The sequence below is a fragment of the Giraffa tippelskirchi genome, chromosome 4 (genome assembly GCF_054371585.1).
Source record: "Giraffa tippelskirchi isolate mGirTip1 chromosome 4, T2T-mGirTip1v1.2.pri, whole genome shotgun sequence".
In the NCBI taxonomy this organism is placed as follows: domain Eukaryota; kingdom Metazoa; phylum Chordata; class Mammalia; order Artiodactyla; family Giraffidae; genus Giraffa; species Giraffa tippelskirchi.
This window is the reverse complement of record NC_137278.1, coordinates 204675301-204698929: the sequence shown is the minus strand read 5'-3', so window position 1 is coordinate 204698929 and position 23629 is coordinate 204675301. Positions and strand designations below refer to the sequence as shown.

Below are 23629 nucleotides of genomic sequence, written 5' to 3'. Positions count from 1 at the left end.
AAACAACCCACGTCAGCTGAATGGGTAAATTTATTTTAATAGATTTATACCATGTAATGAGAATGAACAAACTATAATCACATACAAAGATTATGGCGTAATCTCACTAACATAGCTTACAGTAGAATAAACCAGACTTAAAATACCTTGGAGTATATAATTTCATTTATATACAGAACAAAAATAGAACTAATCTATGCTGGATGTGAGGGCGATCTGGTTGCGACATCTGTCACCCCATTGATCGCCAGGGTTGATTCGGCTCATCTGGCTGGCTAGGCGGGTGTCCCCTTCCTCCCTCACCGCTCCATGTGCATCCCTCCCGAAGCTGCGCGCTCGGTCGAAGAGGACGACCATCCCCGATAGAGGAGGACCGGTCTTCGGTCAAGGGTATACGAGTAGCTGCGCTCCCCTGCTAGAACCTCCAAACAAGCTCTCAAGAACTAATCTATGCTGTTGGACATCAAGACAGAGGTACCTCAGGATGGTGGTGAACAGAGGGGGCATGACAGGAACTCTGGGGCTCTGGTCTGGTTCTCTCTCTTGATCTGGGTGCTGGTTAAATGTGTGTTGGCTTGTGAAAATCCTTTGAGCTATAAGGTTATGATAATATCCCTTCTCTGTACACTTCTGAAGTGTCTATATGTTGATAAAAGGAAACAGAACAAAATCAAATATGGATATATTATGACATCGAATTCAAAATATGCCCAAACAAGAGCCTTAAGGAAACTTCATGCTTGCTGCAGGCCTTCCAGCTTCTCCTAGCAGGGGATGTAATCCTTTCTATGAAGGTTTTTTGGCAGGAACATCTGAAGGTACCACTTCCATTTCCCGAGGTGAGGTTTTGAGGTCCATCATCAGGAGCCCTCTACCCAGAGCTTCTCAAAGGGGCTGGGGTTCCAGGCTCCTGGGCCAGTGCTCATGGGACTGGGGTGAGGCCAGTGAGATGTGGCAGGGCAAGTGTATGGTCAGAGCCCGCCTGTTCTGTACTTGAAATTTTGATATTTTGCTCATCATTTTTTGCCATTAATTTCATTTTTTTTTTTTTTTTAATTATTGTCTTGATTATTGAGGGTTTTCTTTTGGCGTCCACTTAAAGTTTGTGTCTGATTCTCCTTGCCTAGGCTATGACAGCCTGGTTGGTCAGCTTTCATTTAAGAAAAAGAAAGAAAAATCTCGGCTACTTTTTATTTTTGAAGCAAAATCTTTATGTTCCCCAAGCTGTAAGAAGTTTCAGTTGAGTTTCACTCTCACCCTTTACCCACAGTACGTGTTCTTGCATCTAAGGAGTAAGGGGCTGCTAACAACTTTTCACCACCAGGAGGCGTCAAAGAACCGTTGATAAAGCCGAACTCTCGAGGTGTCAGCCGGGAAAGATGTTCCCCAGGCTGGATTCCTTTTCTCTGACAAAAACCCATCCATTTTGCGATTCTCTGTCTCTCTGTAAGGGACTGTCTCCAGAAGGCTCCAAATACATGAGCCAAATTCAATATAAGAGTATGCTTGGATTCTGTCCCCAGAATATCCAAGTAAGAATATTTATATTGGCTGCAGTGATCAGAAAGCCAGAATAAAGTCCCATGGGGGTTTGAGCTGGTCAGACTTGAATTTAAATCCTGGCTTGTGTAATGTGGGGCAAGGTATCTTGATAGAGTGACCAACCCTCTGGATTTTCCTGGGGTTGTCCTGGTTTTGGGTTACCCAGGTGGCTCAGTGGGTAAAGAATCCACCTGCAATGCAGGAGACCTGGGTTCAGTCCCTGGGTCGGGAAGCTCCCCTGGAGGAGGGCATGGCAACCCACTCCAGTATTCTTGCCTGGTGAATCCCCATGGACATAGGAGCCTGGCAGGCTGCAGTCCATGGGGTTGCAAAGAGCCGGACACGACTGAAGCAACTAGGTACGTACACACGTCATGGTTTCAGCACTGCAAGTCCTGCAGCTCAGTCTCTCAGTTCCTGCAAACTACTCACTTGACCCTCAGTTTTTCTGATCTGTAAGATGGACATGGGCTTCCCTAGTGGCTCAGTGGTAAAGAACCCGATTACCAATGCAGGAGACCCGGGTTTGATCCCTGGGTCCGGAAGATCCCCTGGGGTAGGAAATGGCAACCTACTCCAGTATTCTTACCTAGGAAATCCCATGGACAGAGAAGCCTATAGTCCATAGGGTCACAAAGAGTTGGACACGACTTAGCGACTAAAAAACAAGAGGGACATGATGTCAGTACCTACAACTGGGTGAACTGAATGAGAGGATGATGTACCTAGTAGGTGCTGAATAAAAGAATCTGCCTGCAGTGCAGGAGACACAGGAGACATGGGTTCAGTTCCTGAATCAGGAAGATCCCCTGGAGGAAGGCATGGCAACCCACTCTAGTATTCTTGCCTGGAGAATCTCACGGACTGAGGAACCTGGCGGGCTACAGTCCATGGGGTCGCAAAGAGTCCCACACAACTGAGCAACTAAGCACATACACAGTACTGCAGAGGGTTGCAGGCATGGCCTGAGTTCCTATGAAACCATTTAAACAGAGCCCCAGAATTTTTATCACACCGCTCATGCGTTCAATTCAATTACAACAATATTTGCTGAGTGCTTATTAAGTATCAAGAAACGGTTAGCAGTTTAGCAATTATGGGCACATTGTTTTCAAATGCTTGACACTTCTCAAGGATGTTATGATCTCTGGGGACAAGCAAAGACAAAGTGGTTACAGAGGGGAAAAAATAATCCAAAGCCATTGCCAGTGCCCTCATGGATCCTAATTTAACTCTTGATTGGAAAACAGTTGTGGTCTCCTAACTTATCACCCCAACCCCACTTCAGTCTCCTTCCAATCCAATCAACCATCAGGTCGCTCTTAAGCCACAGTTTGGATCCTGTTTTCAAAAGCCCAATGTCCATCTGGTCTTGGCATTCTTTCCTTTTTACAACAGGGCCTCTGCCAAGGCTTGAAAGCCTTATCTCTCAAACAAGCCAGACAACTCCCTTGCTCAGATACGCCCCATGTTGTCCTTCCTCCATGCTGTTACTCACAGTGTTCCCTAAGCTGGAGGGCCGCACCTCACTCCCTCCTTTCAAACCTAAACTCCTTCACGTGATCTTACTGGGTTCTACCAGACACGAGCTCTCCCTTCTCTTATTTCATTTCTACCATCCTGACAGCATTGTTCAGATTGGTTCTATTTATAGTGCTGGGAGAAATATCAATAACCTCAGATATGCAGATGACACCACCCTTACGGCAGAAAGCGAAGAGGAACTAAAGAGCCTCTTGATGAAAGTAAAAGAGGAGAGTAAAAAAGTTGGTTTAAAACTCAACATTCAGAAAACTAAGATCATGGCATCCGGTCCATCATTTCATGGCCAATAGATGGGGAAACAATGGAAACAGTGAGAGACTTTATTTTCTTGGGCTCCAAAATCACTGCTGATGGTGATTGCAGCCATGAAATTAAAAGACGCTTGCTCCTTGGAAGAAAAGTTATGACCAACCTAGATAGCATATTAAAAAGCAGAGATATTACTTTGTCAACAAAGGTCCGTCTTATCAAAGCTATGGTTTTTCCAGTAATCACGTATGGATGTGAGAGTTGGACTATAAAGAAAACTGAGTGCTGAAGTACTGATGCTTTTGAACTGTGGTGTTGGAGAAGACTCTTGAGAGTCCCTTGAACTTCAAGGAGATCAAACCAGCCCATCCTAAGGGAAATCAGTCCTGAATATTCATTGGAAGGACTGATGCTGAAGCTGAAACTCCAATACTTTGGCCACCTGATTCGAAGAACTGATTCATTGGAAAAGACCCTGATGCTGGGAAAGATTGGAGGCAGGAGGAGAAGGGGATGACAGAGGATGAGATGGTTGGATGGCATCATTGATTCGATGGACATGAGTTTGAGCAAGCTCTGGGAGTTGGTGATGGACAGGGAAGCCTGGCACGCTGCAGTCCATGGGGTCGCAAAGAGTTGGACATGACTGAGCGACTGAACTGAACTGATAGTCTTTGTTCTTGATTGCAGGCCAGGATTGTCTATTTCACTTTTTAATATCTACTCTAGTTCCTTCTGTGTAGCCAACAAATGTTTATTGAATTTTATCCAGAGTTTTCCTTTTAGTATCTGTACCCTGACCGTGGTAGTTTCTGGCTGTTTGATAGCAAAGCAAATTCCTAAATTAACCTCTCGGTCTCGGTTCCCTCATCCAGCAGTGAGGATCACAACAGCACCTGCTTAAGGTTACCACAAGAATGAAAGAAGACAATGCAGTCAGAATGCTTAGCAATGTGCCTGACACTCTAGAGCCATGGATTATCAGAGAAGGGAAGGATTCATTTAGACTGGAGGAAGAGGGGCAGGCTTCCTGGAGGAAGTGGAATGTGAGCTGGGATACGAATACATAAAGATAAAAGAGAAGATATTTAGGGAGAGGGACCAACCTGAACAAAGACTTAAGAAGAAACAGGGAAAAGCAAGAAGAGCTGAGGATAGGGCTGATCAAGACCTGGGAAATGGAAGTGTCCTGGTGGTCCAGTGGTTAGGACTTCGTGCTTTCAGTGCCGTGGCCCAGGTTCAATCCCTGGTCAGAAACTAATATCCTGCAAACCATGAAAGTGTTAGTCGCTCAGCTGTGTCCGGATCTCTGCGACTTCATAACTGTGGCCTGCCAGGCTCCTCTGTCCATGGAATTCTCCAGGCAAGAATACTGGAATGGGTAGCCATGTCCTTCTCCAGGGCATCTTCCTGACCCAGGGATCGAACCCAGGTCTCTGTATTGCAGGCAGATTCTTTACCAACTGAGCCACCAGGTAAGCCCACAAACCATGTGGCATGGCTAAAAAAACAAACAAACAAAAAGACCTGGGAAATACCTTTGGGGAGATTCCCCAGGAAGAGAGACAGCAAGGAAAAGGACAGGTGGAGTAAATCTTTCAGGGTGATGGATTAGCAGATTAGAAGGAGGGGAATATGGGTCTCCAGCAGTTTGTTGAAGGTTTCTGTCATTGGATTTGCCTATTTCAGCAACAGCAGCAAAATTAGAAGTGGCAAGTTAGATGGGTGACAGAATTGAATCGGCCTGTGTTTACAGCAATTTGCAGCAAAGGATGGAAACACACGAAATGACAACTACTGCTAATTACTAGGAGGGTTAAGCTAAAAATCCCATATTTGTGTTAAATAATTAAAGGTGTACAAAAAAAGAGTGAATTTGGCTTAGTAGGAGATTGTGTGTGGGGGGTGGGGGTGGGAAGGATTAAAGGAAAGAGGGTGGAAAAGGTTGGTTACAAAGTCAGTTTGAGCCAAAGGGTCAGGGCAGCCACTGAACCTGGTAATGTAACCTTGTAGTGTGCTCATGGATGGAGGGGTGAGATCAAGGAAGGCCAAGGCTCCACTGTGCTCTCTGATGGTCTCATTACACCTGGGTGTTTAAGGTAGTCACATTTTGGCTTCAGTGAATGAAAACCCAAGTGGGAAGGGAATGAATTGGCCCCCAGGGTTAGACCCAAATGGTGCCCCTTCCAAGTTTAACGGGCCAGTTCACCCATCCCCCAGCTGCTGTACTGGCAGCAAAGGGTTCCCAGATGTCCCAAATTCTGGAGAATTGGCCTCAGCTGAAGGGACTAGCGTTGAACTTAACCCCTTCAGAGCCCATGGCTAGTGACTGAGCGATATTGGGGAACACAAAGCAGCCCCACGTGGCGTGGTTTATGCTCCAGAGCTCTCTGAGGTGGATCAGGCCGAGGGATGATTTGAGCCTTACTTGGCTCTCTTCCTTTCCCGGCTCAACTTCCTCCCTTATAGGTTTTTCCTCCCTCAATAATCTCATTTACGGAATCTCCCTTACAGGCAGGCTCTAAGGACCCTGACTTCAGACTTCTGTGAAGTCAGCCAGAAAATGGCTGGACCCAGGCTCTCCAACAGTCATCGCCTGCTGTGGCCTTTATGTTGTCTCAGCTCTGATAGTTCGCAGGTTCTCATGTGGAGTTTATTCTCAAGCAGGTTATTTCCTGTGGTCTCTGGGTCAGTCCCAGGTGCAGAACTGGACCGTTTGGCAGCCTCACTGCAAGAACTTCTTCCTAATAGTTCCAATAAAAGGCCCAGGAATTCTGATTATACCGCCTTGGGTTACCTGCCTTTCTCTAGATCAGTCCCTGCAGGTGGTGGAGGAGGGGAGGGGCGAGCAGTGCTTTGATCAGGACTGGGTTAGAGTCAGCTCCTTAGCCAAGTGTGGGGAGGAGTGATTCCGCAGAGGAAAATTAGGGTCCTCTTTCCAGAAGAGAGGATGTCTGATGGAAGGACAAAAATAACATGTCTCTGATGTGCATGGGCTCAGTCGTGTCCAACTAGACTGCAGCCTGCCAAGCTCCTCTGTGCATGGGATTTCCCAGGCAAGAGTACTGGAGTGGGGTGCTATTTCCTATTCCAGGGGATCTTTCCGACCCAGGGATCAAACCCGTGTCTCCTGAGTTTCCTGCATTGGTAGGCAGGGTTCTTTATCACTAGCGCCACCTGGGAAGCCCCACAGTATAATCCAGAGAAAAAAACAAGAGTCAAATTGAAAGCAGAGACCATTAAGTGCTCTAGATACAAGTTTCATTATTTTACTTACTTTTGTGAAAACCTTCCTGCATTGCATTACCAATAAAAAAAAAATAAAACCCACCACCAGCCATTGCTATCCTCATGTCTGTAGCCCTGATAGAGCCTGACAAACTGAAGATGTCCCCACAGTCACTAGGATAGTGTGGTGCATGGAAACCATCATCTGAGGGATGGTGACAAGGAGAAGACTTAATCCCTGTTGTTTTGGGGACTGGTGAGAGGGTGTGGGAAAGGCAGCTTGCTGCTGGTCATCTTCAAATATTTGGAATGTTGTCATGACAAAGTGGGATTAGATGTGTTCTGTGTTATCTTCAGGGGATGACATTAGGATTTATGGTCAGAAACTAGAGGGAGGCAGATCATCCATAAGAAATATATATGCACACCATATATATGATATTCACACACATACACGCTATATATATATGTATACAATTTAAGTTGTCTTAAAAAAAGAAGAGGCCTGAGAGGTGGGGAGTTTGCCATGTCTGGGAAGCTGAGTGGGATGTTACCCGGCGCATGGCTAATAACATACGCTGTGGGACTTCCCCAGCTGTCCAGTGGTTAAGACTCTGCTCCCCAATGCTGGTGGCGTGGGTTCGATTCCTGGTCAGGGAACCAAGATCCCCGATGCCATGGGGTGTGGCCAAAAAGTGAAAAAACAACCCAACAAAGCACACAGCTGTGTTTCCCTTTCCCCCTGGCTGTTTCCTGAAGGCTGAGTATAGGTAGATTCCATGGGGAATGTGCCAGCCTGGTCTTGTCTTGGGGAAGCCTGCCCCACCCCAGTAATTTCCACCGGCAGGGCTTTTGCCTCTTACCTCTGGGCCCTCTAGTTAGTCATGCTGCTGGGGATCGTCTGCCTGGTCACCTCAGCATATGCCTTCATGTCCCCCAGTTCGGTGAGAGAGCATGCCCAGGGCAGTGATGACCTCGTTTGTCTTACCCCCTCAAGAAATATTTGCTGAATAAATAATTTTATCAGGACTTTCATGGAGGAATTCTTGCCTTGGAGGAAGGTATGTGACTAAAAGGCCACAGGGGTCTTGCCTGGAGCTACAAGATCTATGACCAGCGGTGATACTGAACTTGAAACTGACAAGATAGATGAATAACTGGGAAGACCCAGGGCCCCTTCGGCTTTTGCAGCTGTTGGAGGGGGAGAGGCACCCTCTCCTGCCTTTCCTCTGAGAGTGACACCAATGGGCAGCTTCGGGAGGCTTTTGAGGGAGAATAGGGGGGTGTAGTAAGAATTACTCTGGGATGTAAAACGATCTGCCTCTTTTCAGTCTCTGTGCCATCACGCCGCTCCTTCCTAAACCTGCAAGAATGCTCTAGCCCCTTCTTCCTGTAGCAGCCCGTTACTCCCCTCTCCTTACTCTGTCTGGTGACACCATCCCCAGGAAGCTTTCGGGAAAGCACATCCCCCTCTTTCCACCCCGCCAAGTTGGAGTTATTTCGCCTTTTCTGGGCTCCCGCCCATTGCTGGGGGGGAGGGGAAGCAAATGGCTTGCCTCCCTCGAGGCACTTACCGCAGCGAACCCTGGCTTTCCTTGTTTCTCTCTCCCTTTCAGCCCGCTCTCTTTCTCCTTGTTGAAGTCATGGACCAAGTCCCGGTGTGGCCTTTGCGCCTAACGCAGGACACACACACACACACACACTCCACACCCTCCCACCCCACACCCATTCGCTACCAGAGTGGGTGCCGGAGAGAGTAGGACATCAATCAGCATCTTGTAATTATAGAATTACAAGAGTCGTCCAGTGCAGTCCTCCCTTTTACAGATGCTCTTCTTGAAGTCTCCTGATATAGGCTTTTGGGTTCATTCAATCTTTTCTCCTTGAAGCCCAAAGCACTTTTGCTGTTAATGATCTCAACATTTTGGGCAGGTAAACGTGGGGTAGGTGGGTGCCGGTATCCTCCCTTTTACTGTAGTGGAAACTGACTCAAAGACACGAGACGACGGGCTTCGGTGGGGCGGGGGCTGTAACGGGAATTCAGGGCTCCGAGCCAGTGCGGAATTTATTGTGTTTCCTTTTGGGAAGCGTGAAAGTAAGTAATCGATTTATGAGCCCCAGGCGGGGATCCTTCAGCCTTCTAGAAGGATTGTGATGGGGTCTGGAGGATTAATGCACTAAGCGCTGGCAGCATTGACCCCTTGGCAACTTGGCCAGGTATGGCCGGGTCCGCCGCCCTTCTCTTGACTGGATGACCGGTAGGTTGCGGTCTCTTTAAGGCCCCAGCGCCCCGCCTCCCGCTTGTCTCCGACCTCCTCCCACCTCCTCACCGCCACTCGGCCAGTTCCAGACTTCCCTCGACAATGAGGTCATCTCCCCGCTGCCCATTGGCTGCGCTGGGCCGTCAGTCACAGGAAGTCCCGCCGCTACGCTCGCCTCCCCCGCATCCCTCCCGTTCCCCGCCCTCTTTTTAGCCCGTGGTTCCCGGCCTCCACGAGGCCTCTGATTGGTCAGCACTGCTGTCACTCCTCAAGCGGGCGTGGCGTGGTGGGGGGGGCGGGAGGCGGGTGTGGTAGGAGGGCCCGCAGCTTCCGTGGCTGAGAGGAGCCGGCCGAGGCCGTGTCTGTGGTGTCCCCGCGGCGGCACCGGAGAGCGCGACCGTCCCATCTTTCCCACCCGCTCAGCTCCGCTCTCTACACGCCCTCCGCTCGCGCCGACTTCTCCACAGCTCCGCGCGTCCTGGCTGAACGCTGAGCCTCGGGAGGGGACGCGCGCGGTTGAGAGCCGGAGCGGGGACCGCCGCGGAGTCCGGGCCGGGAGGAGAGCGAGGCGGTGAGTGAGAGTCCGGCAGGGGACCCCTCCCCCACCGCGGCCCCGCCCCGAGCATCCTTTCTCCTGGCGACCCCGCCGCGCGCGCCCTCCGGGGGTCCGGCTGTGGGCAGGCCTCGCCCCTCGGCCCCTTCCCTACCGTCGCCCCGCTTCCCCAGGCTGGGGTCGTAGAGCCCGGGCCGGCGGCGTCGGGGCGCGGGCGGTCGGTGCACCTGTGCGCGGCTGGGCCGGGCCGTGGGGGTGTGGAGGCACGGAGGTTCCCGTCCCCGCGGCGTCCTGGGCCTTTCGTGATTGCAGGACCAGGTGTCTGTCGGGCGCTTTCTCCTGCTTGGATCTTGTGCAGACCCTTAGGATCCATGTGCAGTTCCCAGGATTCCCAAGCAAGAAGTCTCACCTGGACTTGTTGACGCCTGTGTAGCTACCTGAATGCTGCCAGGTGTAAGGGATCTGGCAGATCTGAAACTTTCTCCAACAAAATGTTTGTCAGGACACTTATAGTATATTCCCTAGCCTGGCGGGAATGCAAGAGCATTGATCCTCTGTAGTTGCTAGGGCTGGAGTTTTCGAGTCAGACTCTCAAACCTGCCATTTGCCAGGTGTGTAATCTTGGGCCTCAGTTTCCTCATCTGAAAATTGGGGGTAATAATAGTATCCATGATGGGGTCCCTGTAGGAGTTAAAATATTTGACACTGCGCTTGCCAACCTTAGTAAACGCTCAAGCAGTGTTTGTTTTTATGACATTGAGAACCATGATAGACCAGCATGTGTGTGTAAGCACCAGCCCAACTTGGCTTTGTCAGGGTTTCTCTGTTTTCTCTCTGTTATGCAGCATAACTGCTTACCAGCCTATACTTGGCATGAAGTGTGTGTAGACAGGAATGTGAAATACGTCACTTAACTCGAGCAGTGAAATTACACGTAGTGTCCTGTGTATTTACATCCTTTAAAATCCATAAGATGTCTGAAATGCCCCCGAGTTGCCAGTTTTTGAGCTCTTTTCAGGGTCTTTTCCACCTGAAGCCAAAGTCTGAAGCAGAATCTCTATTTAAAGTAAGTTAAATTTGCATGTCTTACTTTGGAAGATCCCCCCAGACTCCACATTTCACTTATGCAGTTTTACTGTTGAAAAGCAGGCACCTCCCAGGGATGAGGTGACAGCCAGCTGGCCCACAGCCCTATGACTGTAGGGTGGGGAACCTTTGGCTGAAAGTTAGTAAGCTAAATTTTGCCTGGTGGTGTTCGCATCTTTCACAGCAAATCAAAGGGCTTTATGATCCTCAGTTTCTTAATAAAATGTTTTAGAAAGAAGCAAACCATTGCTGCTTTTTTCAAAAACACATGCATAGGAAAACCGGCTGTAATATAGTTCCAGCATTTGCTTCAGTTCTTTGCCAGTAACTCTTAAGAAGAGCTCCTGTTTAAAAAGGCTTCCAAAAGCCACATCCATTAGGATCCCATTTTTTATTTAGAATGAAATCATGTGAGAGTATTCTGTATCGCATAAGCCAAAAGTATTTATTACAGACTTTCTGTGTCCTTAGTGCTATGTTGAATGTTATGAGGAAGGGATTCAGAAGTACAGAGGAGTATCTCGGCCCATAAAGGGCAAAAACACAAAGTTTGGTCACCCAGGAGTGATTATGGGTACTGCTTAAGTAATGACTTCATTCATTCATTCAATTTTTGTTTTATGCCTGTAACGTGCCAGGTGTTTTTCTAAAATCTGAGGTTATGAAATGAGTGAGGTATATGTTCCCTCCTCATGAGGAACTCACAGTCTAGTGGGAGAGACAGAAAGTGACAGATAACTGTAACACACTGACATAAACTCCAAGTACAAACCCCAGAACTGTGTGGGAAAGTCGAGGGAACTTTTCCTTTGGACTTCAAGGAGAGGATGGCCTTTGAGCTGAATCTTTTATTCATTAGATAAAAAGAGAGGAAGATCATTCCAGAGAGGAATAACTAAACTGGAAAACTGACAACTGTTTGGACCATAAGTACAAGCCCTAGGTAAGGGGAAGGAAAACTGACATTCTGCGATGCTCACTACGTAACAGGCATCAAGCTAGGCTTTTAATGCATTGCTTAATCCTCACAGTGTTCTATGAGGTAGATTTTACTTCCACTTCAGGATATGGAAACTGAGGCTCAGGGTGTTAAATAATTTGTCTAAGGTTACACAGTGAGTGACAGAGCCAGGACTGGAATTCCTAACTTAAAAGTGTAGTGAGCTTTTTTTTTCTTTTAACACTCTGTTTTGTTGTAGAAGTACTAAATAATACAATACGCTTCAGTTAAAAATTGCTTTCTGTGAAACAAATTCATATTTGATTGAGTTGCTTGGACTTGTATAATAAATATAGGCTATTTTTAAAAAATCAAATGGTATTTATTTTACATTTATAAATATGATATTTGCTAAAAATCATGGCCCATGAAAACATTCAGTAAAAACAATATGGAGACAGATTTAAGTGAGGGCACTTTAGGAAGGACTTTTCTTGAGGCTGCAGCTTCAATATTTATTTAAATATAAAAGAAAAACATATGCATACATACAGCCAATTAAATAGACACGATGAAAGGAGTAAAACAATTTTTGAAAACTTAAATTTTACAAAGGGGAAACTAGAATGTTGAAGTCCTGTTAACAAAGATTGTTGTATGTAGAGAGACCACTATGGCAAGGGCGTACGCTGGACTGGAAGCTCCATCAGGGCAAGGATGTTTGTTTCTTTTGTTCTCAGCTTCAGGAGCTGTTCTGGAACATAGCAGATGCTCAGAAGTCTATTTCAGAAGGCCTTTGAGACAGAAAAGGGAGGACATTGATAGAGTACAGATGGAGTACTTTAGGCATAGGGAATAGTTTGTAAATGGATACGTTTTGGAAGAAAAGGAACAGTGGACAAAGGGGAATAGTCTGCTGGCACAGTTCAACAAATATGGGCACTGTTTATTTCTAAGGCTTCAGGGAGCTTTGAGAATTAAGAAAACAGTCTATGCTCTTAAGGAGCTTCCAGCGTTAGAGAGTGTCTGCTATTAGCTATCTACTGTTATCAATTGCCGTATAACAGTTATTCCCAAAGATAGGGCTTAAGATGGCAATAAACATTTGTTACCTCTCACAGGTTCTGTGAGTTAGGAGTTCAGGAGCAGATGGGCTGAGTGGTTTCAGGCTCAGCGGATCTCAAGAGATGGCAGTAGTATGTCAGCTGGTCGCAGTCCTCCAAAGGCTTGACTGAGGCCGGCAGATCCTCTGTCAGGGAGGCTAATCAATATGGCTGGCAAGTTGATGCCAGCTATGGGGGGAGGTCTTTGTTTCTCTCCATGTTGGCCCCTCCACAGAGCTGCTTCCCTGCCCTCCTGGCATGGCCACTGGCTTCCCCCTGAGCGAGTAATCCAGTAGACCAAGCCGCATCATCTTATATGACTTAGCTTCAGAAGTCGCATACCATCCTTTTTCCAGCATTCTGTAGGCCACTTGTTTCAGGAAGCAACTACACAGGGATGTTAATACCAGGAGGTGAGGGTCACTGGGGGTCAGCTTGGAGGCTGGCTGCCATAGTGGGAAGCATAGGAAAAGCTAAGTGTTGGAAGGAAGGACCAGGTGCTAGGGAGGGAAAGAGGGAGAGGGGAGGGGAGATTCCCCTCAGAGGAGGGGAAGATTACCTTTGGGATGATGAGGGAATTGGGACAGGTTTAATGTTTTGAATAGATAGTTGCAAATATTTACTGTATGCTTACTGTGTGCCTTCTGCATGGTAGACTCATTTGTGGAGATGGACACTGAATTAGGGCCACCTGAATGGTTTTAAGTAACCTAGACAAATATTTGATCTTTATGTGTAAGGTGAAGGTGGAGTAATTTTTCTGATGTTGAAGGAAACAGTCACTTATCAGATAGACAGGCAGTTACAGAGTGTAAGTAGTTAAGAGGATAAATACTAGAGCCAGACTGTCTGGGTTCGAATCCTGGCTCCACCATTGCCAGCTCTGTGTGTGGTACTGTGATACTTCTGCTACTTTATCTTCTCAGTGATTCACTAACTGTAAAATGGTGATAATAATGATGTCTGCTTTATATTCTGCTCTGAGGATTGAAAAACTTAAATATGCCAAGTCCTTGGAACACCTTTACATGCATCATCATCATCATGATTATTTTTTGGCAGTAACATAGAACTGACATGAGTGAATGACGTTGGAGGCAGAGATGAATGAATAGAAAATGATGTATTCAGAAGGAGGCATTTAGTTGTCAATCATTGCTGCTTCAGCATCACTTTTTCCAATTCAGATACCTACATCTTGATAGATTTTATTTCGCCAGTTAGAGTGAAAACAGTGGTTTTATTAGTTGAACTCCACAGTGCCTGTTAACACATTGTTGACCAGGGTATTTTTGCAGAAACTAACACCTGTGGCATTAATATGTCTCTGGTCAATAATGTGTTAAGGGTATCTCATACCCTCTTGTTGTCCCTCTAAATTCCTGGGCCCTCTGTCTGCAGAATGGGTTTAGTCAGAAGCATTTATTACAGTTTCACAGGCTTCAAGAGAGCTTAGAGGTGGATCTAGGCCCCAGAGTAAAAATACCTAGAATGAGAACTTTTGTGACTAAGTCACACAAGAATCTGCAAAATTCTTCAAGTTATTCACTTATCACTTCTGTGAAGAGGAAAGATAAGTGAACTCCATGTCGCTAAAGGTGTTGAAGCAGAAATTAGTTGACCTGCCAGGGTGCCTTAGTTAGTTGCTAGTGTTCATTGCTCAGTCGTGTCTGACTCTTTGCAAGTCCATGGACTATAGTCTGCCAGGCTCCTCTGTCCATGGAATTCTCTAGGCAAGAATACTGGAGTGGGTGGCCATGCCCTCTCCCCAGGGAACTTCCCTGACCCAGGGATCGAACCTGGGTCTCCTACATTGCAGACAGATTCTTTACCATCTGAGCCACCAGGGTGCCTTGGGTGGAGCTAATTGCTTAATTTGCCTTCAGTTCTGTGGTTCAGTGACTCAAGTCCAACTTGCATTGTTTAGTTGAAGGGAGGCTCTGAGAAATTAAATGGTTTGAAGTTCCACAACCATCTAGTGGCTGAGCTGGAGCAGTTCCTCACCCTTTGTTTAAGGAAGGCTCACACAGCAGTAACAAAAGGCCTACAGAATCCTAGGAAGACAGAGTTGTGAAAAAAATTTTTTTTCTTTTCTTCAGATACCATATTTTTCCTTTTGTGGTATATTTGATTCATTTGCTTCTTCACTTACTCTTGTTAATAAGCATTAAGAAATCATTCCCTGTATAAGTGAGTACAAGTAATCAGTAATTTGGGTAGCTCATTTTATTTTTATTTTTTTTTTTGTTTTGGAAAACACATTTTTTAATGTTTACATTAATATGTAGTGACTTCACTATTGGTATTTTTTAATGAATTAACAAGGGTCTCTGATTTAATTTCTAATCTGGTAAATACCAGTAGATAAGTGAAAGTGTTAATTGTTCAGTCATGTCCGACTCTGTGACCCCATGGACAGCAGTTCACCAGCCTCCTCTGTCCATGGAATTCTCCAGGCCAGAATACTGGAGTGGGTTGCCATTTCCTTCTCCTGGGTAGCTCATTTTAAAATCTGGAGTGTATCCTCTGTTTGTTACTGAATTTGAAAACAGGTGGGCTATTTTCAGGTTTTTGACCTCTGAAATTGGAGAATTAAAGGTCAGTTTGGTTTTCTGAAAAATCTTTGTTTTGGTATCAAAATTAAAAGTATTCTGGGTATGATTTGAAAAAAAAAAAAGTTCTAAACTTCCTATCCAGAGAGAGTAAAATAATTAGTGAGGTAACATGTCAAGTGTAAGGGCAGGAGCAGAGCTAGATACTAACAGTTATCAGTTGTGTAACCCTAGACTCACTACCTAACCTTCTGTGACTTGCTTTCCTCATCTGTAAAATGGAGTTAATCATTCTTAGAACATGAGGTTGTTATGAGTATGGAGAAATGTAAAGGCAAGTAACAGTGACATGTGCTTTATTAGTCACTGTGTTACCTCATTAATCCTCCCACCAGCTCTGTGAAATAAGTAACAGCACCATTTTGCAGATGAGGGTAGAGAAGCTTGGAGAGATGAACTAAATTAGGAAGACCACAGTCAAGATTTGAACTCAGGTCTGTATGTGAAATAAAAGATGGTGACTCCCCACCATTATATGTTGTTGCTGTTCAGTCGCCAAACCCTGTGCCTCCAGTAAATGTTTGTTCCTTTTCACTTTCTTTTGCATGGTTAGTGAAAATGTCTATACAGTGAGAATTTTTTATGGTAGTAATCACAGTGTTATAGCTCTCAAAATATTCTTTGGAATATTCCTTATATGCATTCAATATCTTATGCCGTTCCTGAAATGGAAAGCTATAATAGTGACTTCACTTAAGTTGCACAATAAATACTTACTAAATAAGGGCATACCAAAATATCCAAATTAAGATTTTTTGGTCAGTGTTTCAGTATCTTTGTAACTGTAAATGGTGTAAGTTATGCCAGAGTCTCTTAATCGTGGTTAATTTGTACATATTTTCACTACCACAGAATTGACAGGAATGTGGAAATTTGCCCTCTCATACCTTAGGACACGCCATATTGCATGTTGGTATTAGAATGGTGTTATCGTGGTTGAAACTGGCTTTATTGATTTTATATTTTATTAAATGATGGATGTCTTTAAAGTTTTTTAAAATTTGCCACATATATGTTGTCTTGGCTTTTTTTTTTTAAGGTAGAGATGGGGAAACAATTTAGAAATGAAGAGTTAGGGCTATTTTCTTTCTTATTCTTGATACATGTTATAATCACTTGCTATGAACAATCACTTGAACTGAAGCTTCCATTCAGGGAGCATTACATTCTTTAATTCTTACATACCAGCTTAATGCCCTGAGGTAATGCAGTGAAGGCAAAGACGTCATGGTATTTTAAATTATATTTTATGGATTCAGCGAATCATTTCACATCATCTTGTTGATATTTCCTTTCTCTTCAGATTTTTTTTTTTTTCTAGGCTAGGGGTATGCGGGGTGTGTGGTCCTGGAATAGGAATAATAGGGAGCCAAGAATATAATGAGATCATGGCTAGTAATTTGAAATTAAAATAAATTTTAAAGTATTTCCTTTACTTAGTAGAAGTTCATAGGATGATGTGGTTCATATGTGTGATATCTGTCATGAATCTTTGTATACATTGAATCAGTTATTAATCATTTTCATGACTCAGTCACTCTGTAGCATAATTGACCTCCCCTTCTCCCCTCTTTTGGCTTTCACCTGAAAGCTGATTCTGAAGGTGAACCTAGCAGAAACAGTATGTGTGAAAACTGGGTATGACTTGTAGAATTTCGACAAGCTATTCATGACATTTTATTTTCAATGTGTTTAATAACCTGTTGGGTGCCTAAATAAAACTGAGTTAATTATAGTGTAACCTTTTGTTCTATTTGGAGAGTGTTAAGGGATTTTTGAATACCCTCCAAAATTCACCTTCATCAAGTGAGCTTAGAAAGCTCTTTCTAGAGCAGGAATTCTCAAAACTGTATCTGCATGACAGTTCCTCCGCGCTTTTTGTTTTTGTTTTTTTTTAAAAAAGCCTAGTAGATTTTCCCTGCTGTTTGGAGATAGTAGTGATGAGTTTTAGAGTTGAATGCACCTGTTTTCAGCTGTGGCTCTACTGCTCATTGGCTTTGTGATCTCGGGCAAGGGAATTAATCTTTCTCAATCTCTCTTTCCTCGTAGGATAGATGTAAGGGGTAAATAAAGTTACATGTAAGGCATTTAGCACATAATAGGCATTTAATTCATGTTTCATAGCACCCAGAATTTTTCTTTTGTAGCACAAGTCCCAATTGCAGCTAAATAGTTGTGTAATTATTTTATGTTTTTCTTCTCGTCAACTTGACGAGGCTGTCTCTTCATGACTTTATTCCTGGCATGCAGCATAGTGCTTGGCAGAGCATATAATAAATGCTCAGTAAATGCTTGTTGAATGAATGAAAGTGACCCACCTCCTCTTCTTAACCTGTCCTCCCTTGCCTTAAGTTACTATGTCCTGAACTTACTGTCTTTGGCCCATTTGAAAATTAACTTGTTACTTGAAGTTTTGCCTATTAAAGATAGGAGCTGGGGGAGGGGAGGGCAATGTACAGATCAATGACCAGAAAAAGAGTAGAGCAATATTCACAGTCAATTCTATGTACTCTGGATTTTCTAACCTTCTCTAATCTGGTGTCCAGCCCCATATTCTACCAGAACAGTTTTCAGTGAGGCCACTACTGACTTGCATGTTGCTGAGCTGTTGGCTTGTCTCTAGCTTAGTAAAGTGGTAATGTTTCTTCTGGTTAATCAGGTCAGAGCTTTGGAGTCATCTTCTCTTTATTTGCCACTTCACATTCACTCCATTGGCAAATCCTCTTAGCTGCTTCCATATGCATGATCTGATCACTTCTTACCACCTCCCTTGTCTAAGCCATCTGTATTAGTTTCCTGTGGCTGCTGTAACAAGTTACCAGAAACTTGGTGCCTTAAAAAGACAGTGCATATTTAATCTCTAACAGCTCTGAAGGTCAGATGTCTAAAACCAGTTTCACTGGGCTGAAATCAAGGTGTCAGCCGTAGAGCTGCAATCCTTCTAGAAGTTGAGTCTGTTCCTCACCTCTTCCAGCTTCTGGTGACTGCTGGCATTCCTTGGCTTGAGGTGGTGTCTCTTCAGTCTTCAGGGCCAGCATTTTCAAACGTCTCTCTGCACGTTTTCTCCTCTGTTTGTCCCATCTCTCCCTGCCTCTTTTATAAGGAAATTGCATTTAAGGCTCACCCAGATAATCCAGGATAATTGCTCCATCTCAAGATCCTTGGCTTAACCACAGCTGCAAAGATCACCCCCCTTTTCTGACATATAAGTTCCAGGGTTAGGATATGAAGGATGTGGATATCTCTTACGGTACCATTTTCAGTCTACTGCATTCTGCCCTTTGAACCTCAAAGATTCATATTCGTCCCACAAGCAAAATACATTCATCCCATTCCGACATTCCAGAGTCTCAACCCATTGCAGCATCAAGTCCAGAATCTCATCTAAATATCATCAGCTCAAAAGTCCAAAATCTCATCATCTAAATCAGGTAGAGGTGAGACTCTGGGTGTGATCCATCTGGGGAAAAATTTCTGTCTTTGGGCCTGGGAAACTAGAAAACAAGTTATGTGTTCCTAAAATACAGTGGTGAGACATGCAAAATATGACTGTCATAGACATTCCCAAATCCAAAAAGGAGGAGATACAAGGAATAAGTGTGTCGCTGGTCCCAGGCAGTTTCAGAATTCAGCAGGGAAAATTTCTTAGGTTGCAAGGCCTGGAAGTAATCTTCTGTGGCTAGGGACCCTGCCCTCTGGGCCTGTGGCTCTGGCTTCTAGTAGTAGTTAAATTGCCTGTAGAATTTTGGTAGTCCAACAATCTTTCTTTATTCTCTTTCAGCTCTTTTCAGGCCAAGCTGGCAGTGTTTTTGCTGATAAAACATTCTCAGAAACCTTTTTTTGAGTCTCCTGTGTATGTCTCAGAGATTCTTGTCATTAGACAAGAAGATCCTCTAGTCTCATATTGCTTTCTAGCTTCTGCTTAGGTGGTTGGATGAGGGGTCCCTGAATCACATGTGTAATCTTTCAGCACTGATGAAAGATTGTCCAGACACACTCTTGGCTTTTTCTCCACAGCAGTGCTTTCTTAATAGGGTATCTCCTAATTTTAGCATTTTTGTGATCTAGATAAGCTGAGAATTTCCCAAATCATCACGTCCTGGTTTCTTTTAACATTTTGCCCATCTGTTTATCTTTCCTCTTGCATTTTGCCATAAGAAACAGGAAAAAACCAGGTCGTACCTCCAACTTGTTGCTTGAAAATCTCCTTAGCTAAATACCGAAGTTCATTGCTTATGCTTGCTAAATATCCAAGTTCTCCTTTTCACACAACTCCTGGACAGAATTCACCTAAGTTTTTTTTTTTGCCACTATCTAAAAAGGATTATTTTTCCTTCGGTTCTCAATAATGTTCCTCATTTTCTTCTGAGTTCTCACCAGAAGCACCTTTAATGTTTGTTTTTTACTAGCTTTCTGTTTATGATGACAAATGTATTCTTTTAAATGAGATAGACTTTATCTGCTGTGCTTCTCACTTCCTTCTGAGCTCTTACCAGGAGTGTTTTCAACATCCGTATTTCTATGAACAATCTGTTTAAGGCAATCTAGGCTCTTTAAATTAGCTTCTGAGAATCTTTCCAGCTTCCATGCAGTATCCAGTTTCAAAGTCCCATTCCATATTTTAAAGAATTTGTTACAGCAGCACTCTACTTCAAGATACCAAAATCTGTATCAGTCAGCGTTCAACCAGAGAAACAGAACTAGTAGGAGATTAAGGGATTTATTGTAAGGATTTATTCCTTACATGGTTGTGGGGGCTGGCTAGGCAACTGCAACATTCATAGGCTTGACTGTCAAGAAGGACAGATTGGAACTCTCAGCAGAAAATGAAGTTGGTATCCACAGGTAAAATTTTGCCTTCTGAGAAACCTGCTCTTAAGGCCTTTTATCTGATGGATTCAGGCCCACCAGGATCATCTAGAATAAGCTCCTTTCCTTAAAGTCAAGTGATTATGAATGTTAATCACATCTGCAAAATACCTTCAAAAGCAACACTTAGATTGGTGTTTGAATAACTGGGGACCTTAGCCTAACCAAGTAGACAAAACTGTGTGTGTGTGCACGCTTAGTCGTGTCTGATTCTTTGCGACCCTATGGACTGTAGCCTGGTAGGCTCCTCTGTCCATGGGATTTTCCAGGCAAGAATACTGGAGTGGATTGCCATTTCCTTCTCCAGGGGATCTTCCCTGCCCAGGGATCGAACCTGCATCTCCTTTGTCTCCTGCATTGGCAGGCGGATTCTTTACCACTGAGTCACCTGGGAAGTTCCAGACACAACTGATGATCATCGTATTGTTGCCATCTCTTGCCTGGATTATTGCAGTAGCTTCTTTTGAACTTGACTCCCTGCTTCTGCCCTTGACTTCTTATGATATGCTGTCCACATACATCTTAGGTCTTACGAATTGCTCTCCAGAGTCAGTTTCATGATTGTCCCCCCCCCCCCGCCGCCTCCCGCCCTTTGCTTACTGTACAGCAACCCCACTGGATTCCTTACTGTTACTGGGTTGTACCAGGTCTTTGTGCTTGCGGTTTCCTCTTCTTGAAATTCCCTATCCCTGGATCTTCACATGGTTTACTTCCTTACTCTTTTCAGGTCTTTGCTCAGATGTCACATTTTTAGCCCATCATGTATAAAAAAGCCACTTTACTCCCAAATCCCAGGCATTTGCGATTTCCCTTACCCTGCTTCACTTTCTCCACAGAACTGTTCACCCCTGTTTGTCTGTTGTCTGTCTCCTACCACTAGATGATAGTCTCTACAAGGGCAGCGACTTTGTTTTGTTTATTGTTGTTTCCTAAGTACCATCAGTACTTGGCATATAGTAGGTGCTTCATAAATATTTTTTGAACGAGAAAGTGAAAGAATGGATATTTTCCCTCCCATGTGGTATTTAACATAGTTGATCACTTTCTTTCTTGAACCATTTTCTATTCTTGCTATGACATTATTCGGGCTTCCCTGGTGGCTCGGCAATAAAGAATACGCCTGCCAGTGCAGGAGACCCTGGTTCGATCCCTGGGTAGTTAAGATCCCCTGGAGAAGGAAATGGCAACCCACTCCAGTATTCTTGCCTGGGAAAGCCTATGACAGAGGAGCCTGGGGGGCTACTAGTTTTTCACCTAATACCTTATCCCTTCTTTCTACCTCTCCTGACATTGTTTCTCAGCCTCTTGCTAGCTCTTCTTCACCCTGACCCAAGTGTGGGATTTTCTCAGGACTCTGGCTCAAACCCTCAAACCTCTTAACTGTCTCTGTAAGAGATCTCATCTAGTTCCATAGCTTTAAATACCAACTATATGCTGATGATTCCCAAATGTGTCTATCTTTTTTAACACAAATCACTTTGCCACTTCTACTTGGATGTCTCACATCTCAAATTTACATTTCAAACTAAACTTTTAACCTTCCTTTCCTCTTGTCAGAGTTGTTCCAACTCCATTGTTCTCCATTTCTGTGAATGGTGCTTCTGTCTACAGAAGTTACATAAGCCAGAAATCAGAACGGTCATCTCTGACATATCCTTGTATCCTCTCATCCATTCCATCATCAATTTCTATTAATAATCACTCTATAAATATTATCTCATTTGTCAACTTCTCATTTCTTCTACTGAAGCCACTTTAGTCCAAGCTGTGCCCTTTCCAGGACCACTTCAATAAATTCTTGGCTAATTTTCCTGCTTACATCCTTCCCTCTGACCATAATCATTTCTCCACACCAAAGCCCAAGTTTCAAATGCAAATCTAATCATATCACCAGTCCTTGTTCCCTAGCCTTTCTCTGTCTGTAGGTTCCAAGCAGATAACTTATATGAATGGAATTGGATAGGTCAGAGATTTTATACGGAATGGTAGGAACTATGGCAATTGGAGAGAATGTGCCCTGTCTAGAGAGGGCAGCCAGTACTCAGTGTTGATTTATTGTTGGCATTTGGGAAGTATAGGTCCAGAGTTACTGATCTTCTGATTTTTTTTCCCAGGGGAGTCAGAAGTCTGGATTTTTTTAATTGTGAATTTTCTCTTTATTAAAATGCTGGCAACCAGTTTGAATTGAAAAAATTTCTATACTTAGGAATACATTTAATGAAAAATATAAAAAAGCTTTTACATTGAAAATCACAAAACATGGCTGAAAAAAATTAAAGAAGACCAAAGTAAGTGGAGATGTACCATGTAAATGGTTTGAAAGACCCAGTGTTGTTAAACAGTCCAATAGTCCCAAAATAATCTATTACGATGCAGTGTGTCTACAAACTAAATTCCTGAAGGCTTTTTTTTTTTGGTGTGTATGTGGAAACTTTGGTCACCTCATTCGAAGAGTTGACTCATTGGAAAAGACCCTAATGCTGGGAAGGATTGGGGGCAGGAGGAGAAGGGGACGACAGAGGATGAGATGGTTGGATGGCATCACTGACTTGATGGACATGGGTTTGGGTAAACTGCAGGAGTTGGTGATGGGCAGAGAGGCCTGGCGTGCTGTGATTCATGGGGTCGCAAAGAGTCGGACACAACTGAGCGACTGAACTGAACTGATGTGGAAACTGACATGCTGAATCTAAAGTATGTGAAACTGAAGAATTTACAATAGCCAAACTATTTAGAAGTGGGAGAATAAACTTAGAGGACTTAAATTTCCTGATTTTAGTACTTATTGTATAACTAGAGTAATCAAGACACTGTTGTATTGGTATTAAAAAAAAACACGTTGATCATTGACCACAATAGAGTCTTGAAAGGGACATATATGATCAGTTGATTTTTCAGCAAAGGCCAAAACATAATTCAGTGGGGAAAGGATAGTCTTTTCAACAAGTGTCGCTAGAACAGTTGGATGGATATTTGTATGTAAAGAAATGTCTTAATCCCTATCTCACACTATACAGAAAAATTCGTTTGAAGTGACTCATAGACCTAAATATATAAACTGAAGCCATAAAATGTATAGGCAAAATTATAAGAGAAAATCTTTGTGGCCTTGAAATAGGCAAAGATTGTTTTAGGACCCAGAAAGCTCTAACCAACCATAGAAGAAAAAAATTGGAAAGTGAGACCCTTATCAAAAGTAAAACTTTCTCTTCTTCAAAATACATTGTAAGAAAATGAAAAGGTAAATCATAGACTGGAAGGAAATATTACACAAATATGCTGCATATATATATATACACACACACACATACGTATGACTTAAATCCAGAATGTGTAAAACATTTTAAAATTTAGTAATGTAACAAATGGCCCAGTTAAAAATGAGCAGAAGTTTGAATAGACCCTTCACAGAAGAAAATATATTTGAATGTCTGAAAGCATATGAATAGGTGCCCAACGTCATTAGTTATCAGGGAAATAAAAATTAAAAACACAGTGAGATACCACTTCATACCCACAAGGATAGCTAAAATTAAAAAAAAAAAAATTCCAAGTATTGGTGAGGATTTGAAACGGCTAGAATCAATATATGTTGCTGGTGGGAGTGTGAAATGGTACAACCACTTTGGAAAACAACTGGT

General features: G+C 43.8%; 1 protein-coding gene and 2 long non-coding RNA genes across 5 annotated transcripts in view; 1 reads left to right on the top strand and 2 right to left on the bottom strand.

Annotated features, from left to right (window-relative positions):
- Positions 1-1296: 1296 nt before the first annotated feature.
- On the bottom strand, positions 1297-8926 carry LOC145544664 (uncharacterized). Its single transcript, XR_014081507.1, has 2 exons — positions 4809-8926; positions 1297-1733 (listed from the first exon to the last, which is right to left on the bottom strand). It is a non-coding gene; the product is annotated as an uncharacterized LOC145544664 (long non-coding RNA).
- Positions 8927-9163: 237 nt separating this feature from the next.
- Positions 9164-23629, top strand: part of MRTFA (myocardin related transcription factor A) — a 197406-nt gene continuing 182940 nt past the window's right edge. For all 3 annotated transcript variants that reach the window (XM_081587555.1, XM_081587557.1, XM_081587553.1), the window contains exon 1: positions 9164-9396. The gene's annotated coding sequence lies outside the window, so the exon portion shown is untranslated. The remainder of the gene's footprint in view (positions 9397-23629) is intronic.
- LOC145544662 (uncharacterized) lies at positions 18926-23535 on the bottom strand. Its single transcript, XR_014081506.1, has 2 exons — positions 21181-23535; positions 18926-20194 (listed from the first exon to the last, which is right to left on the bottom strand). It is a non-coding gene; the product is annotated as an uncharacterized LOC145544662 (long non-coding RNA).